We start from the raw sequence: 6,233 nt of genomic DNA on the forward strand, positions 1-6,233 counted from the left end.
CGCAGGGGACGCCGAATAGGCGCCTCGGGCAAGAGAGAGAGAGAGAGAGAGAGCAGTCCTCATCCAAGCGCCGAGCTCGCAAACAAGATCGGAAGAGGCTGCGGCCCCAAGGAGGGCCATGGAGGTGGACGACCACGCGACGTTCCATGCTGGCCCGGAGCGACCCTGAAGGCAGGGCCAAGCTGGGTAGCACGGCGAGATAGGTGAGGTGGTTGAGTTTTTAACCCTCTTCGAGGCGCTGATTTTATTTTCGTTGTTCTCCACCATTCGGGCGAGAGCAATAAAAGTCGGAGTGTTCGTGCGCTCCTCATCTCTTGTGTGCTTCTTTAGGAAAAGGGGGGGTGCAGTGATGCGAAAACTAGAAAATCAGGGTGAAACAATAGAAGGTATTGAGGCATCCTTAAATGAACAGTCAGGAAGACATGATGAACCCATTGCTTGCTTGGATAGCCAAGGCAAGACAAGAAATGAGTTAAATCATCCCCAAAAATCAGCCAACTCGAGGGGACACTACTGGAAAGAGACAAAGAAGTCTGGGAACTGAGAAAGGCAACTGACGATGCACATCTTTACTGGAGGCATCGGAACATTGAAATCCATGGTTTTAATCGACATCCGAACGAAAACATAATGTAAGTTATTAGCAAAGTGGAAACAAATTTTGATCTGCCACAACTGACTGAGACAGACATAGAAACTGCCCGTAGGCTTAAAACTCTAAAGAAGCAAGAGAAGCACCGATCTTATTGACGTTCACTTAGAAGCGCACGAGGGATTTGTGGGCAAGAAAAAAAAGCTACGCTTAGACACAAAAACAATTAAATCAAATTTTGACTAAGGCACGGAAGAGTTTGCTGTGGTCGAGCGAGACCTGTGCTAAAGAGAAGAGACACAACTTTACTTGGATCAAAGATGAAAAAAAAAAACACTCGTGAGAGTAAAAGGGGCTCCCTTTTTTTGTGTCACGATTTTTTTTTTCGTTTCATTCGGGTATCAATTTAAATTGGGAGTGAATGAAATCTAATTAAAATCAAGTGAACATGGAATCATTTGATTCGTTCCTTGAGAGGGACATATATATAGAAGGTACAAAGTAACCTTGACATTAAGTTAGATTTAAATAACATGGGCGTTAGAAGTATTTATAAGCATTGGGATCAGTTACTGCTATTATTAAACGAGCGGCTCCCATTTTGATATGCGCTTATTTTGAGTGAGGCGGCTTGCGCTATGTTTTCCTTACGAGGCTTTAATTTTTATTGCTTACTCCGAAAACGCAGGAAAGGTGGCGGTTTTATGACGTATATAAATGGCCATTGCTTGTCGAAAAAAAAAATAGATACGTCATTCCAGCACGCAGAAGTGTGCGTTGCGACCGTTAATAAAAATAAATGTTTCGTACGTGGTGTGCGCGGTTTACATACCGCCTACTGCGAATATAAACATATGTGATGAACTAAGCCAATTGTTTCGAAGTTCAATAAAAATTAGGCATATAGTTCTTGCTGGAGATATTAATATTTATATTTTAAATGATACAAAGCAAAGGAGTATCACACTATGTTAACACAATCTCGCCTTTTGGCTTAGCAAATGTAATTAATAACTATATGCGGGAGGAATACTATGGTAATAAATTTACAAAATTATGTCTGAATCATATAGTCACGAGAGCCAGTAATTTAAAAATATTATCCGGAGTTGTTAATAACAAGGTTGCTGATCATTACATTACTGTACTTTTATTACTTGGAGAGGTTGCTGAAAAAAAAAACATATACAGAAATAAGATAAACATACACAAAAATTTATAACTTAATTCAGACGTTCAACTGGAATTCTCTGTTACAGTATGATCATATTATAGCTCATGATAAACTTGTGGAAACCTTTCAGAACATTTATTCCAATAATGCCGTAAGAGTAAAGTGGACGAAACGGAGGCCTGAGATTGCGTATTTGTATAAACGAGAAAATTGTAAAATTATATAATTATAAGGACAATCTTTTGCATAGATGTAAAAAAAAAAAAACACCCAGCTAAAAAAAAATTTTTTTTTTCGTGAAATTTTTTACAAAGTAACAGAAAATACGCTTAAAAAGGAAACATGATTTTAATAGGCTCGTTCAATCAAGAAAAGTTTCGAAAGACACCTGAAACTTAGTAAGCCAGTTAATTGGCAGGAAAACTAAAAATAGCGTGGATGACGCAGTTCAGAAGTATTCCAACAGATCAAGTTCTTACGTGGCATTAGCAGAGTCTTTTAATAAATGTTTTATCAACCCCATAAAAATCTTAGAGGGCGCTATAAGCTTCGCTTTTAAGAGTGCAACGCGATTGCGTTATGGGGCCCCGTTCGCATCGCCTTCTCGTTCTCGTTCTAGCCAGTTGCTTTTCTGGCTCGCAACCGGAGGATCATGGGTTTGAATCCCACCTAAAAGTTTTAAATTTTTTTCTTTAAAGCGAACGAATTGCTTTATAAAATGAAACCATTTGAGACATGCGGCGACCTTTAATTCGCACTACATGTCATGGTTTAATCACTTTCATTCCAAGCGTGACGTCACGTGAGTGTTGTGGGTCGTCTGAAATTCCCACCCAAGGTGATGTGGCCGTGACGTCATGACCCTATCGACCAATCAGGATGTAAACGTCACGCCGCCGACACAGACTTTTCTGCGACATGAGCTCCTGGATGCTAACGCGTTAAAATATAAAAAGTAAAATTCCACCGGTTAGTCACATCCCTGTCACTCCACAAGTATGCACTTTAACTCAGCGTCTTTGCCTTATATAACAGAAAGGGAACTTTTGCGGAATTATTAATTCTATGTCACTCATACCGTTATCTAGGTGTTACCATATAATCGATTTTAACCTAGAAACCTCATGTCTATAATATAATCGCCAACTCCGACCACATATTAGGATACCTACGAAAGAACTTCAAAATGGCCCCATGCAGTTAGCTTAAAACTTCTTCTTTATAACAACTCTGGTACGGTCCAAAATAGAATACGTACCCTCAATTTGAAATTCTAACCACGCCGTTCTACATAAACCTCTCGAACTAGTTTAAAATAACGCCGTTCGTTTCATTCTGTCCAAATATAATCGAACAGCTAGCATTTCATCAATGAAGTCCAGTTTGTTGTTACCCTGCATGGACATTGCGTAGAAAGCTTTTCGACTTTGGTTGTTTCATAAACTGTATTATCATCAGTCGTTACGAGATGATTTCTTTACATTGCCTATTACTCTTTCCGTGTGGACCATCAGGATACCATCAGAATAAAGTTGGATTAACATGTTGCCAAACGAACGCCTCTTTTTATTCATTTATCCCGCATACTTCAAACGACTGAAACCACCTTCCAGCAGATATCGCGACTATACCCGATTATTTCCTTTTTCGCCGATCTCTGTTTACTTTTCTGTTTGATCAGCTAACATGAGTCATTTGCTTTTTTTTTTTTTTTTTGTTCGTAGCAGATGTTGCTTTCAGCTTTTGCCAATGAGAGTGCATTTTTGATGTTTGTAATCCTCGCCGCATCCTTCTTTTTTGTTTTACCCATTGTTTTTTACAGTGCTTCGACGCTCTAGGGTATGTACAATAAATAAATAAATAAACTAAGCCACCAGGGTTTGACAGCATTGGAATCTGATATATTAGGCATAATTTTGATAGATTGAAGTAGATCTTACAAAAACTTATTAATGACATCCTTTCTATTGGAACTATGCCCAAGAGCCTAAAGATCTGTAATTTAATTCATATATATATATATATAATAAAAACACCAGGAGTTAGAGAGCTACAGCCCAATTGCAATTCTACCTGTCCTAACTCACATATTAGAAAAAAATAAGCACAAATTGCGATGACTAGCTTCTGCGATACATTTTCTTTTTTTAAGTAGTACCCAATATCGTTTCCGACAATAAAGAAGTACTATTACACTAATAGAAGATTTGGCAGGCTGAGTTAAAGAAGTACTGGGCAACAATGAAATTGCGCTAACACTGTTTATAGATCTATCGAAGGCTTTCGATACTATATATATCATTCTCTAATGCTAGGTAATGTAAGTAGTACAGCTTAACTGGGATGCGATGTGCCAGAGGGAAGAACTTCGGGGCCCACGTTATTTATTATTTACGTAAACGATCTTTTTAGGAATTTCGCAGTTGCAGTCTAAGACATATGAGAGAGATAAACACTTTAGTAGGATGATTCAAAACAAATGTTATTTCAATGAATGTTGTTAAAACAAAATCGCTTATGTGTTTCCGAAGTGCTTACAAACGAATTTTATTGACACCTACAATATTACTTCATTTGTCTCAGTGTAAGAATTGTCATTGTAGACCTTTACCTTATGATAAATCTGTAAAATATTTGGATTTATATGTTGACGAACATTTTGTCATAAAATCAACATGGTAATGCGTAACTAAAAGACTGCGCGCCGTTTGAGCCTATTTATTTAAAATAAGAGGTATGCATGCTATGAAGGCTACTAGTGTTCAGATCTTTATCAGAAGCTATTCTACTATATGGCATTACTTTATATGGACACTATTCGCGATACAAAACAAAATCAATGGACATAATTTTAAAACACGGCATATGGAAAATCTCACGAAACGTTAGAACTAAAAGAAAAAGCGAAGAAATTCCAGATTTTTTAAAACTTTAATTTACATGTTTTGCTTATAAATTAATAAATTATGGTTTTACTTTTACACTTGAGGTCCGCAAGGAAAAAGACTTACGGCGCACAGAGAGGTTTGAGATCCTTAGAGTGTATACGGCAATACGGAAAGATATGTCGGAATTACAATAAACCTTCCTTAATCAATACCGAAGGTTTTAACGTATCTAAGCTCCTTAGGAATGTTGAAAAAAGAAGTAAAGAAATGGTGCCACTTTTATGTTCCTTAAAACTGTGAGAGGAATTTATTGCGAATTTTATGGTTTTTGTATCTTGGTTCTTGACTGATTGTGTTTGGCCTAGTGTGCTATGCTTGATACATAATTTCCTGAAATATATATATATATATATTTTTGCTGGCAGTCTATTTTTACATTAATTTTTTTTTAGTGTTTATATTCGTTTTCTTTTCTCTTTCTTATTGAGCATAGGTTCGTTCTATTTGTCTGTTTGCATCCATTCGCTGCATTTACTTGTTTACATCGAGCTCATTTGTACAGACATTTTTGCTGGTTTCCTGGCCCTACGCACAAGCAGGACGCTGCTTTTGTAGGCCAGCACTATTGTCTTTGTAATTTGTCGTTGTAATAAGGTAATATTATTATTATTATTACCAAGACCGAATACTTGTTCGTGGACACCCAATAAAATCGATTGATTGATTATTCTTCATATTATTATTATTATTCGTTAGAATTTTTTTTTTCTCTGGGCGAGAACACGTGATGTATCGGTTGGTGTAAGGCTTGGAGCAAGTACGTATGCAGGAATCTATCTTGTTTTGAGGTAGGAGGTGTTATTTTGGCGTAGCTTGTGTAAACGTTTTTTTCTCTTCCTCTGATATACTTGGTATCTAGTTTTTAATACTCCGTTCACACGATCATAAAGGTTCCTTTAGCTAAGGGACCTTTATTCTCTGCGGCGAATCAATCCACGATCTTCCGCGCGTGGCGTTTGCTCGCGGCCGAAGAGCGCGGGCTTATTCGCAGAATGCAAATGACTTATGTTAAAACTTAAAGGTAGCTTTATGCTGGTCAAGTGCTCACTCCTGTATTTGGTATGCCTGAACTCGTACCTTTTTTTTTCGTCTAATTTTTACGAGTGAAGATGTTTGATGTAGGGAGTAGTCACTAGTGTCACGAATTTCAGTGTCACGAATTTCAGCCTCTATTTTTCGTGTGGTTTTGGAGGCAGACCTGCGTTCGTGTCTCGTTCGATGAAGCGAAGTAGGATAAGCCGAACCCGTTTTAAGCGCTTTATTTCTCTCGTTACCCGTATTACGGTACTAGATTTGTTTGGGGATTCGGTGAGCGCTCTAATTGTTGGGTTAGCGTTCCACTCGCGGTCACCAGAGCTCTTCGCGGATTTGAAGTTTTCCGGTTTGTCCTTGTCGACGTGTTGATACGTCAACACTTAAAGGCCGACGTACACTTCGCGCTTTCCACTTTTGCCCGCCTCCACCTACGTCCTCTCCACTTTTTACCTTGCCCCATCTTGACTCCCCTCGTAGCTTAGGA

This window comes from Ixodes scapularis, unplaced genomic scaffold, assembly GCF_016920785.2.
Source record: "Ixodes scapularis isolate PalLabHiFi unplaced genomic scaffold, ASM1692078v2 PGA_scaffold13__105_contigs__length_92229423, whole genome shotgun sequence".
Lineage (NCBI taxonomy): Eukaryota > Metazoa > Arthropoda > Arachnida > Ixodida > Ixodidae > Ixodes > Ixodes scapularis.